This window comes from Herpailurus yagouaroundi, unplaced genomic scaffold (genome assembly GCF_014898765.1).
Source record: "Herpailurus yagouaroundi ecotype Mexico unplaced genomic scaffold, PumYag 141, whole genome shotgun sequence".
Lineage (NCBI taxonomy): Eukaryota > Metazoa > Chordata > Mammalia > Carnivora > Felidae > Herpailurus > Herpailurus yagouaroundi.
In genome coordinates, this window is record NW_024412396.1 from 45,088,913 (window position 1) to 45,102,870 (window position 13,958).

A 13,958-nucleotide genomic window follows, 5' to 3' on the forward strand; every position below is an offset into this window, starting at 1 on the left:
TTTTTTTTTTTTTTTTTTTTTTTTTTTTTTTTTTTTTTTTTTTTTTTGGTTAATTACGTGCAGGGTATCTGGAGCTAGGAAACCAATCTTCCCTTTAGAAAAGAGACTCTAAAAAGTCATTGGACTGACCATGGTTTAGCTCCACGTGGGCCAGATGACTGATGTCCATGTGTGGAATTACTTAGGATAGAATAACCCAAAAAGTACAGCTGCCGGACTATTGTGATCTGTTTTCATTGTCTGGCTGGAGCCATACCTCTGAGGGTGGAGGGATGAACTTTCCTCTACAGAAAGGGAAGTGAACTGAAGTGGTTACAGTGTGACAGGTAGTAATGATATTAATAGGAAACATACATGTCCAAAAGTGTTCTAAGGATTCTACTTGAATCACCCCTTTAAATCCTCAAAATACCCTGTGGAGAAGATACTATTATCAGTGTAATTTTACAGAAGGAACCCATACATAGAGAGGTTAAGTACCTTGTCCACAGTTAAAGAGGCAGAAAGTAATAGAGATGGAATTGGAACCTCAGTTTGGGTGCAGAGCTGGGTTCTGACATTATGATCTGTTGCCTCTGTGAAGTGTGTGTAATGTCCTTGAGTGAAGCTGGCAGGACATAAGCAAATGGGAGAAGGGGGAAGTAGGCAAACTGGAGATGAATGTCCTGCCTGAAGAGACAGCTACCAGTCAGCAACTGCTGTTGTAGAGGAATGTGGGCTCAGTGTTTCCAGATGATGTGAGTTTTCAAGAGAAAACGGAAATCTGGATTTTTAAGTAAAATTCCTAATTTAAGTTTTTAAATTTTTCTATTTTTTTAAAGTTTAATTTTTTTTGCAAGAAAGCGGGGAGGGGCAGAGAGAGAGGAAGAGAGAAAATCCCAAGCAGCCTATGCGCTGTCAGCACAGAGCTCGACGCGGAGCTGGATCTCACAAACCGTGAGTTCATGACCTGGGCCAAAATCAAGAGTCAGATGCTTAACTGACTGAGCCACCCAGGCACTCCAAGTAAAATTCCTAATTTTATTTTTATTATTTTTATTTTTTTCAACGTTTATTTATTTTTGAGACAGAGAGAGACAGAGCATGAATGGGGGAGGGGCAGAGAGACAGGGAGACAGAATCGGAAGCAGGCTCCAGGCTCTGAGCCATCAGCCCAGAGCCTGACGCGGGGCTCGAACTCACGGACCACGAGATCGTGACCTGAGCTGAAGTTGGACGCTTAACCGATTGAGCCACCCAGGCGCCCCTATTTTTATTTTATTTTTTTAATGTTTTTATTTATTTTTGAGAGAGAGAGAGACAGCATGAGCAGGGGAGGGGTAGAGAGAGGGAGACACAGGATCCAAAGCAGGCCCCAGGCTCCGCGCTGTCAGCGCAGAGCCCGATGCAGGGCTCAAACTCACAAACCACGAGATTGTGACCTGAGCCGAAGTCAGACGCTCAACCAACTGAGCCACCCAGGCGCCCCTAAGTAAAATTCCTAATTTTAAAGTACACTGCTGGCCAAAACACACACATATGTAACACACATTCATACTACCATGGACTAGTAATTTCTGAACCCTGCATTAAAGAGGATGGACATTTCCATGTTCAATCATACCCAAAAAAGAAGATAGCCGAGTTGATGGACCTTAGATGGGAGGGAGGAAAAAAACTCCACCATTTATTATGTTGTCATGTTAAGTAAGTTAATTTATGTCTCTGTTTTCTCATCTATAAGTTGGTGTGGAAAACAGTATTATCTCATAGGGTTTAGGTGGGGGTTAACTGGGATAACCAACTTTTTAGAGTACCAACCTGGGACACACCCAGGCCAGACTAAAATATATGTAATATATAATGTATATTATAAGTGCATATAGTAAATGTATTACATACAATATATAATTATGATTAACATAAATACGCTTTATTAGTTTAACAAAAAATTTAGAAGATAGGTGTTTATTTGAAATTATACATCATTCTGTATTATTTACTTTTTTTAGTTTACTTTTAAATACTTTTTACTTTTTTAAATTTTTTTTAATGTTTATTTTTGAGAAACAGAGTGAGAGTGGAGGAGGGGTAGAGAGGGAGGGAGACACAAAATTGGAAGCAGGCTCCAGGCTCCGAGCTGTCAGCACAGAGCCTGATGTGGGGCTCAAACCCACGAACCATGAGATCATGACCTGAGCTGAAGTTGGACGCTTAACCAACTGAGCCACCCAAGTGCCCCATACTTTCAAATACTTTTAAACAATAGCATGTTGGGGCACCTGAGTGGCTCAGTCAGTTGAGCATCTGGCTTCAGCTCAGGTCATGATCTCATGGTTTATGGGTTTGAGCCCCACATCGGGCTCTGTGCTGACAGCTCTCAGCCTGGGGCCTGCTTCAGATTCTGTCTCCCTCTCTCTCTGCCCCTCTCCCAATCATAGTCTATCTCTCTCTCTGAAAAATAAACATTAAAATTTTTTTTAAAAATAAACAATTACATAGTGCTACTATTATTAACATAATTATGTTAATTAGAACAATAAGAAGCTGTCCCAGAACCATTTGTTCAAAAGACTCTCTTTCCCCCACTGAACGGTCTTGGCACCTTGTTGAAAATCAGCTGCCCATAGACGTATCGGTTTATTGTGTATGTTAAGACACGTAAGACATTTTTTTAAAAGAAGCATGTAAATCAATAGGACTAATTAGACAGGTATTACCTATTTAACTTTTTAATTTAATTATTTAATTAAAATAATAATGAACTTTATCTTTCTGTCCCATATTTTACTGTTTTCCTTTCCCAATAATACTTCTCTGAACTCCTTACAACCTTTAGAACTTGCTTCTCTTTTTTAACATAATGGTAAAATTGAGCGGTAAAACATAAAATTCACTTTGACTTGCAGTTTTGCTCTTCTCAGGCCTGCGTGACTCAGAATCTAGGTATGGGTCCAATGTGATGACATCAAGCTAAATGTGATTGTAACAGAAGCATATGAACATGGAGGATTTTACTTCCAACCAGCAGATTTTCAGACTCGTAGAAATTAGTTTCCGGTTCTCCAGAAATGTCTATCCACATGTTTCCATAGGGCTGTTTTGACAGATTAGTTCTTTGTCAGTTAATTAGGTCCTTGGCATCTATGGATTCATCATATAGGCGATCCAGGTCTTAAAAATATTCTAAGGGGTGCCTAGGTGGCTCAGTTGGTTGAGCAACCAAATCTTGATTTCAGCTCAGGTCATGACCCCAGGGTCATGGGATCAAGCCCTGTATCGGATTCTGCAATGAGCGTGTAGCCTGCTTATGATTCTCTCTCCCTTTGCCCCTCTCCCCCACTCGCATTCTTTCTCTCTAAAATAAATAAATAAATAAATAAATAAATAAATAAATAAATAAATAAAAAATATTCTGAAACACATTAAATGCGATCGTAATTTTAACCTCTCTCAGGAAAAATAGTTTAAAATCTGTTTCTTTAATGTTTTTATTTATTTTTGAGACAGAGAGAGACAAAGCATGAGCAGGGGAGGGGCAGAGAGAGAGGGAGACACAGAATTTGAAGCAGGCTCCAGGCTCTGAGCTGTCAGCACGGAGCCTGATGCGGGGCTTGAACTCACAGACTGTGAGATCATGAGCTGAGCCGAAGTCGGACACTCAACCAACTGAGCCACCCAGACACCCCTCAGGAAAAATCATTTTAAAGCACTGAGGTAACTTAACTTGTGAAACTGAATTTGGAGTCCACATAAGTTACCATGTAGTAAAGAAATTCAGAAGTCCTGTTTAACTCGGTGTCTTTTTCTGGTAGCATTTTTTCCTTTTGAATTGTGGCGCAGTCTTATTTCCAAAACATGAGTTATTTTTCACAGTATTAGTTTTTGTCACAACTAACAAACATCAAACTCTGGTGGCAATCAGTTTATTCACTTTTAGGCCTCGTAGGGCCTCTTCAGAGATCATCAAACAATTTTAGAGAGCAGCATATACATTTCTGTTTTATCGGAATCCTTGTTTTCTTCAACATATTTCCAATTTAGAGAAGGATATTCTTCTCATCCCACACTTTGAAGATTTGATTTTATGGTAGGCCAACATTTTAACATCTTTTATATGGAAGGCAACAATGATAGCTGTCTTATAGGCACATGCATAATGAGGCTATCTCCTGTTCTGTAAAATAAAAAATCTCATTAATTGCCTTTGTACATTTTGAGAACTGAAAAAAGGCTAAAATTTTTCATGATGAAAGCCTCAATTTCACAGGTAAACAAGCCACCCCTTGTTAGCAGTGTTAGATACCAAATGTACAGGCTACTTAGAAACTATGATATATTCATTTTCTTTGGTAAGATATTTATGGACTGAATGGAACTCGGCAAAACTGAACTTTGCACTGTCTGGTGAATGTGTAGCTAGACGAACAAATCTAGTTTGTATTTGGATAAGATACCAATAATCTTTTGTCTTATTTTTGTGTGTGTGTGCTTCCATTAAAATCTTGGTAGAGGGGCACCTGGGTGGCTCAGTCGGTTAAGTGTCCGACTTCAGCTCAGGTCACGATCTCACGGTCCGCGAGTTCGAGCCCCGCGTCGGGCTCTGGGCTGATGGCTCAGAGCCTGGAGCCTGCTTCCGATTCTGTGTCTCCCTCTCTCTCTGCCCCTCCCCCGTTCATGCTGTGTCTCTCTCTGTCTCAAAAATAAATAAGCGTTGGGGCGCCTGGGTGGCGCAGTCGGTTAAGCGTCCGACTTCAACCAGGTCACGATCTCGCGGTCCGTGGGTTCGAGCCCCGCGTCAGGCTCTGGGCTGATGGCTCGGAGCCTGGAGCCTGCTTCCGATTCTGTGTCTCCCTCTCTTTCTGCCCCTCCCCCGTTTGTGCTCTGTCTCTCTCTGTCCCAAAAATAAATAAACGTTGAAAAAAAAAATTTTTTTTTTAATTAAAAAAAAATAAATAAATAAATAAGCGTTAAAAAAAAAAATCTTGGTAGAAATCAAGAAGATGAGTTGAAAACTCCAGTTTTGAAATCAAAGTACACGAAAGCTGAAGGGGACATTTTTTTTTACATTTCAATGATTCGAAGCATCATCTACTGTTCCCTAGAAGCAGGATCTTGATGATAACTGAAGAATTGACTCCACGCTGTAAGGCGCCAGCAAGTCTGTCGTGAAACTTTGCCCTTTTGTTTGCCCATCGGACTTTCTAGCTGCAACTTTTGAATCAAGAAACGTAACTTCACTCAATTTCATGGAGCAGTCAAGGGAACTATAATGATAATGTATTTGTTTTTTCCCATAGGGCACCCAAGGCAATTCAGCAGCTATACTTTTCTTTTTTTTTTTTTTTAATTTTTTTTTAACCTTTATTTATTTTTGAGACAGAGAGAGACAGCATGAACGGGGGAGGGTCAAAGAGAGGGAGACACAGAATCCGAAACAGGCTCCAGGCTCCGAGCTGTCAGCACAGAGCCCGATGCGGGGCTCGAACTCACCGACTGCGAGATCGTGACCTGAGCCGAAGTCGGCCGCTCAACCAACTGAGCCACCCAGGCACCCCGCAGCTATACTTTTCAAGTTAGCATTTGTGTCTTTTGTGGGAGGGACAATAAAGTTTTTATTGATTTAGAAGTACTTGCCTACCTCATCCCAGATTTGTGAGATCATTTCTCTATGTGCTTTCACTTCCCATCTCCACCATGCCCAAACCCAAAGACTGTGCAGTATGTTGTTCTGGTTTTGTATCTCCCTAACCCAGTTGTATGTACGTCTTTCCATTTATTATTTAAGTAACACATTTTGCTTTATTTTTTAGTGAAGTTTGGGACATGCTGGCTTTGGCATTACAATCATACTCATTATCTGAACTCTTAGAAGACATGGTCACAATATTCACAATGTGAAACAACAAACTAGTGCTACCTTCATAAAAAGCAAAACAGTCCGGAGGCAATTGAGCGCAAACCGCTAACAGTCATGGTTACAATGCACTTGAGATGCACACTTCAGCTGCATCACTGGGAGTGACCAAAATGGGTGATCCATTACTGTGGAGTGCAAATCATGGTTGCCCACATCAGTGGACAACGGGAAATCAACAGTGGCTACAAAAGATGGGTAGTCTATGCTGTATCTCTTTGACACTAAAAAGCAATGTTGCTTTCAGCCTCTATTCTTTGGGCCACTCTATGAAGTTTGTACTTTTCCTTCAACCTTCTGTACTCATCACTGAAAATCAGGCCTTTTTTCTCAGGGAGAGGGTCTACTGAGACCAGGACTTACAATACTAAAATTGAACACCTGACAGCAAACCGAGAGGGTTGGTCACTCTAGCCAATTAAATAAGATAATACACATAAAGCACTTAGCACGATGCCAAGGACAGAAGTGTTCATTAGGGCCTCAAGGAAGTTGAATCTGGAGTTAGGGCACAGAGATGCTCCGAGGTTTCCCAATGATGGGAACGAACTGGTCCAGCTATATGGAGGCAAGGAAGGAGACTGGGAAAGAGGTGCCCAATAAGGACTCTGAGATGGGTCTAGGTTGGTAGCTTTATTTTATTTGTTGTTTATGATTCTCCATCAAGCTGCATATAAAGCTTTAGCTAGGTTTTTTTATGAGGTCCATCGGCAAGGGAGACAGCAGTGGGGCGGCTAGACGCCAGAGAAAGACCACGCTGGAGCTGTTCCTTAACAAATGAAACTTAGAAAAACCTGGGGTACACTATGAGTGTATTAAGTCCTTGCACGGTAGAACTGCCAAAAAAAATTCGGGACACCCTGTGAAATATGAATTTCAGACAAACAGCAAACAGCACTTTTTAAATATAAGTACTTCTCAAATATTATATGGGAAATAAACTAAGCAATTATTCATTTTATTTGAAATTAAAATTTAACTGGGGATATTGTATCTTTACTTGCTAAATCGGATAACTCTATTGCATTGGGCAAGTGGGACCTTATGAAATGTAACTGATTTTTTTTATCACAATATGGGAAAGCCCAGAGATAGAGTGATCAATTGACAGACAACTGAAAAGTTAGAAACTAAAGGTTAAAAATGGTTATAATTGAATAGCAGTATTATAGTGATTTTAATGTACTTTTCCTAAATTCTACTTTTTCTAAATATTGTTATATTAATGTATAATTCAAATAGTATAGTGTTTGTGTTAGGGAGATCTAGAGAAGCACCCAAAGGATGCATTACTCAGAACTAGCTAGCTGTTGTAATACACAATCCCCAACTTCAGTAGCAAAACCCAATGAAAACTCCTTCCTCACATAAAAGTCAAAATGGGTGTTTTATTTATTTATTTATTTATTTATGTATTTATTTAATGGACTCATGGATATTAATTTTATACTTTGAGCTACAATCTTATAGTACATTATTTACTAAGCTGCTCAAATATTTCAGCTTTGGCCATTGGTAGTTCTTCCCGTTGACTCCTGGTGCCCCTTTGACATACCCATCAATGTGAATTTACATTTTTTTATTACTTAAATGCTTATTTTTATTATTTTTTATTTTTAAATATAATTAATTGTCAAATTGGCTAACATACAGTGTGTAAAGTATGCTCTTGGTTTTGGGGTAGATTCCCATGGTTCATCGCTTACATACAACACCCTGTGCTCAACCCAACAAGTCCCCTCACCCTCAATGCCCATCACCCATTTTCCCCTCTCCTGCCCCCCCCATCCACCCTCACTTTGTTTTCTGTATTTAAGAGTCTCTTATGGTTTGCCTCCCTCCCTCTCTTTTTGTAACTATTTTTTTCCCCTCCCCTTCCCCCATGGTCTTCTGTTAAGTTTCTCAAGATACACATATGAGTGAAAACATAAGATATCTGTCCTTCTCTGACTGACTTACTTCACTCAGCATAGTACCTTCCAGTTCAGGCAGCTCTCTTCCAAATGGGATTCAGGGACCCAGGTTACTTCCATATTGTATGGCCTTCATCTTTAATCCAAAGTTGTCATGGGGTTGTTTCTACCTCCATTCCTGCCAGATCAAATGGGAAAATGAGCATGAAGGATTTTAAGTGAAAGAATTTTGAGCCCCGCATTGGGCTCTGTGCTGACAGCTCAGAGCCTGGAGTCGGCTTCAGATTCTGTGTCTCCCTCTCTCTCTGCCCCTCCCCTGCTCATGCTCTGTCTCTCTCTCTCTCTCAAAAATAAATAAACGTTTGGGGGCGCCTGGGTGGCGCAGTCGGTTAAGCGTCCGACTTCAGCCAGGTCACGATCTCGCGGTCCGTGGGTTCGAGCCCCGCGTCGGGCTCTGGGCTGATGGCTCAGAGCCTGGAGCCTGTTTCCGATTCTGTGTCTCCCTCTCTCTCTGTCCCTCCCCCGTTCATGCTCTGTCTCTCTCTGTCCCAAAAATAAATAAAAACGTTGAAAAAAAAATTAAAAAAAAAATAAATAAACGTTTAAAAATTTCAAAAGTGATGATGACAAATAAGTGCATGGAGGGGGTATTTTCAGTATCATATATAATATTAAAAGTTTACAATATTGAAATCAGAATGAAACTCATATCAAAAATAGACACACACACACACACACACACACACAGAATAGAGTTCAGAAAGTGACTTAAGTATGAATTAGAAATTGCTTTGAGTAGAATAAATGGGCTTTGCTTCCAAAGCCAATATATGACATGCATTCCCTTTAAAGGGTCCTACCTGGGGTTTGCACTGACTTTGGCCTCAATGAATTGTTGATGTTTTTCATTATCTGCTAGCCAACACCTCCATCCAGACCTTACTGCCCTTTTATTCAACAATAGGAAGAAGCCACCCGCTTATACTTGGGTGAAGCATGTTCAATGTCTTTGTCTGGGTAGTGGTTACACAGGTAGTTACCCATGTAAAAATCCATCAGGCTGTACATTTAAGATTTGTCAAGTTTATTTTATGTAAATTGTACTTCAAAGAAAGATATTTTAAAAAGAAAAAAGTAGAATGACCTTTGAGCATTTATAACCAGGGGATCTGATTAAGCCTGGATAATTAAGAAGACTTTGCTGGGCAAGTAACATATGAGCTAGAATTTGAAGTGCAAGATGCTGTTAAACAGGCAGAGAGCAAGGCAGACCATTCTGGATAGAAGGGCCAGCATGTATGAAGGCCCTGTATTGTAAAGTGTCTTGTAGAGGCATTCATCTATATGGTCTTTTAGAACTTTTATAGAGTTGTCTTTGACATTTAGATTCTTAAACCATCTGATATTAATTTTTGCGTATAATGTGAGGTATGGGTATAATTTTATTTTCCGTCATATAGATAACCAATTATGCCAGCCCTGTTTGTTAACAAATAATCCTTTTCTACTGATCTGCTATGCTAACTCTATCATATACCATGTTTTAGTATTTGTGTCTCTTTCCAGGCTTTCATTATATTCAACTAGACTCTTTACATCTCCACCAATGTCACACCATCCTTAATTACTATAGCTGTATAAAGACTCTTCATATCTTGTAGGTACGTCTGTTCATCTCTAAGCATTTCTACAAGAGTGTCTTAGTTATTCTTGGCCTTTCCATAAACATTTTATTTTACTTTGTTTTATTTTTAAAGACATTTGGAAGGAAATTTATTATATTTACAAGCAAAACTGGTGGCCTATGTTTTCTTTGTTCTGAAACAAAAATATTCAAAGTTGGCATTAGCATGTAATGAGTAATAACAAACCAGAATTATACTGTGATAGGAGTCTCAAAGCACGTTGATCCTTTATACATCTCAGGTTATAGTTTAAAGCTGTGGACGTTTTTCACTAGTTCATTATGAAATTACTACTACTTCCTTTCTCTGCATCTCAATTGCCCTACAAATGTGAAAAAGAAAAAAGGCAATACAGACCCCAACAGTAGCTCACAGAAATCTTGAAGACTTCAGCCACCTATCCACGTTTACCTATGGCTATTCAGTTTTGCAAAAGAATCAAATAACCTCATTTACCATTACAAGAGAAACATTAGGTAATTTTATACCTTGGAAGATCTAAATTAACTGTGGTATGATTAATGTGTTAGTGGTTTGCACACTATACAGTTAAATGCTAAAACAGAATGGGCATATAATAATTCCACTTACAGAGAATTTCAAATGAAGAGGAAAGTTTCAGAAGCCATATTATTTAAAGCTGAAGAGAAAACCCCTTACATTTTAATTTCTGCAAATCTCTCAACAACAAAAAACTATTTCTGAAGAGTCTAACAGACCAACTAAAAGCAGAAACAGCTTCTTTTCACTCAATCAAGGGGACACGTCTTCAGAAAAAATGAAAATGTAGACAATTACAGCCAAGACTCTGATCAAGATCTATGCAGGGAAGTAATGGGGCATAATTTAGAATTATATACTTGGAGCACTTTGAAGATGTTCTCTTGGGAAGAGCTGGTGAATTGGCAGATGAAATGTATGCAGTGATGCACAGTGTGGAGCAGAAGAGCTGAGTAGACCCCCTCCTCTGAAGATTTTTTTTACAACCAGAACAGGAAACCTGAATAGCTGTGGTTGAAACTGAAGGAGGTATTTTGTTCCTACCAGATGATGTCAGAGAAAGCTGAATGAATGCCTGTAGCCAACTGTAGAGTGTCTGAAAACGTCGTGTTTATTTTCAGTTCATTCTCCTAAGTTTGGGGCTGCTGGGCTTCACAACACTCCCGAGCACTGTCAGCTTCTGTCTTCATTTCATCAAGCCGCCCCAGTTGTGGTGCCACTGCTTTGTCATATTCACCAACTATTGGCGACTCTTTTATCTTAGTATGTGATGCAAAGGAATCCTCCAGTTCCAAACTAATGAAGTTCTGCTTGGGGGATAGTATTCAGGTTCCAAAAATAAAATATGAATTGATTGAGAGTCTGATTTTAAAATTAGTCCTTTTAAATACGGTAATTTTCTGGAAGCACAAAGGGACCTTCAACAGCTTGGACTCAAGGTTCCTTCACATACCAACACTGGCTTTCTTCCCTTCATCCATTATTCCCCAACAGGGCTGTGCTTTATAATTCTCTGGTAGACATATCTCTGTGCTTTCTTCTGGGACCAGCCTTCTCCACTTCTATTTCCCCAGGCTTGACTATAGCATAAGCTACCAAACCCAAAAGTTTACTTGTAACTTATTAAACAGTCTTAGAAAATGTAAAGTCTTCTATCCAAGGTTAATCCAAATATCTGTAATCACTACCTCTCCCTGACCCTAAACATTTTAGAATTAGCTTTTAAGGGGTGCCTGGATGGCTCAGTCAGTTAAGTGTCCAACTCTTGATTCTGGCTCAGGTCATAATCTCAGTCATGAGACAGAGCTGACGTTGGACTCCACGCTCAATGTAGAGCCTGCTTAGGATTCTCTCCTTCTGCCCCTCTCCCACTTGCACATGCACTCACTCTCTCTCAAAAAAATAAAAATAAAAATAAATTAAAAAAAATAGAATTAACTTTAAAAAATTTTTTACTTATTTAAGTTTATTTATTTACTTTGAGAGAGAGTAAGCACAAGCAGGGGAGGAGCAGAGAGAAGGATAGACAGAATCCCAAGCAGGCTCCACACCATCAGTGCACAGCCTAATGTGGGGTTCGAACTCATGAACCGTGAGATCATGACTTGAGCTGAGATCAAGAGTTGGATGCTTAACCAACTGTGCGACTCAGGATCCCCGAAAAAGAATTAACTTTTAAGAACAGAAAAACATTTATTGGATTTTGATTGCAATTGCATTGAAAAAATACAAGTATTTGAGAGAGAACTGACAGCTTTATGATAATGTTTTCCAATCCACGAACATGATGTATCTCTTGTTTTATTTGGGCAACTTTAATTCATTAAAGGTTTATCATTTTTTTTTTTTCAGTGAAAGTGTTGTGTGTCTTCTGTTAGCTTTTCCTAGGTATTTATATTTTTGAAGTTTCCATAAATATTATTTTTACTGTTTCTTGTCGCTAAATAAAAATGTAATAATTTGTGTAATTACATTTTACCTAACAGACTTGCTAGATACTCTTTAATAATTTGTCTTTAGATTATTTTGGATTGTCTACAAAGAAAATCATGTTGTTTATGAATTATGACCATTTTATTTACTTCTTTACAATACTTATAAATTTATTTATTTCCTTGCCTTACTGTGTTGGCATGGGACTCCAGAACAATGATTAATGGAAGTAGTAATAGATAACCTGTGTCTTCTAATAAATCTTAAGGAGAATGCTTCATTTTTTTCAGAGGTAAATATGATATTTGTTGTAGGCTTAATTTTGTTCCAGCAGGAAGTTTCCTTTTATTTTTAATTTGCTAACAATGTTTTTTAAAAGACATGAAAGAGTGTTGAAATTTAACTAAGTAGTTGTATAACTTGAACTGGTTATATGGTCTTCTTTAATCTGTTAATGTTGGAAATTTTATCAATTGATTTTCAAATGTTGAACCAAAGTTGCATTACCAGAATAAATTAAACTTAGTCATAATGTAGTATGTCTTTTATATGCTGCTAAATTCAGTTTGCTAATATTTTATTTAAAAATTTTAAATCCATGTTCATTATTGAGCATTACCTATAATTTTCTTTCTTATTTTCTCTTTCTTGGATTTTAATTATCATGATTATACCATTCTCTTAAAATAAATTATAGAGTATTCTCTCTTTTATAAGTTTCTGGAAGAGCTGGTTTAAGATTGGAATTATCTCTTTCTTGACTGTCAGGTAGAATTCAACACAATCATTCAATAGGATCTTGTTGATTTTCTGGCTGGTAGTTCTATCAGTTTCTGAGATGGGCTGTTTAAGTCCCCAGCTGTAATTGTGGTTTGTCTATTTCTCCTTTCAGCTAGATCAGTTTTTGCTTCATGTAATTTGAAGCTCTGAAGTTGAGTGCATACACATTTAGGATAATTATATCTTCTGTTAAGAGTTGAATTGTGTCATCCAAAAAGATATGTTGAGGTCATAACTCCTGGTATCTGTGAATTTGACCTCACTTGGAAATAGATGCCATCAGGTTATAATGAGGTCACGTTGGATTGGGGTCGGCTTTATAAGAAGAAAAAAAAATGGACACAGACACAGGGAGAAGGTAGCTATGTGATGAAAGAGGCAGAAATTGAAGTGATGCATCTACAAGCCAAGGAATGCCAAAGGTTGCCAGAAAACACCAGAAGCTAAAGGCAAAAAGAAGGATTCTCCCCTACACGTTTCAGAGGGAGCATGGCCTTGCCAACACCTTAATTTCAGGATTTTACCCTCCAAAACTGTGAGATAATAAATTTATATTGTTTTAAGCCACCCAGTTTGTGGTACTTAGGAAACTAATGTATCTTCCTAGTGGACTGATCCTTTATCATTGTGTAATATTCCTCTTTGTCTCTAGTAATAATCCTTTGCTTTGAAATCTACTTTATCAGATATGAATATGCCACTCCTGGTTTTTTAGATCAATGTTTGCATCGTAAATCTTTTTCAATCATTTTTTTCAACCTACCTATTTCATTGAATTTGAAGTGAATTTCTTGTACACAGCATATTTTTAAGTGATGTTTATTTATCTATCCCACTTATCTTTGCCTTTTAACTGGTGTATTTAGACCACACTCAAGGTGATGTCGTTAATGCTTAAGTCAGCAATTTTATTATTTGTTTTTGTTTCCACTAGTTCTCATTCCTTTGTTTCTTTTTCTTGCCTTTCTGTGGGTTATTTGAACATTTTTTTTTTAGGATCTTATCTTATTTGTAGTGTGTTTGAGTGTGTCTCTTTGTATACTTTTCATAGTGGTTGCTCTAAATATTACAATATAAATATATGACTTATTATGTTCTACTGGCATCAACATTTGAGCATTTATAGTGAAGTTTAGTAACCTTACTTCTATTTAGGTCCCTTTGCCTTCTCCACTTTCAAATATCATTGTCTTGAGTATCAGGTGGTGTTACAGTTTTTGTTTCAGTCATCAAATATGACTTCTAGAACTC

At 38.2% G+C, this 13,958-nt stretch overlaps 1 long non-coding RNA gene across 6 annotated transcripts in view; it reads right to left on the minus strand.

Moving 5' to 3' along the window:
• Window positions 1–13,958, minus strand: part of LOC121031985 (uncharacterized) — a 57,826-nt gene that overhangs the window by 5,788 nt on the left and 38,080 nt on the right. For all 6 annotated transcript variants that reach the window (XR_005791025.1, XR_005791023.1, XR_005791021.1 and 3 more), the window contains one exon: window positions 7,856–7,987. This is a non-coding gene — a long non-coding RNA (uncharacterized LOC121031985). The remainder of the gene's footprint in view (window positions 1–7,855; window positions 7,988–13,958) is intronic.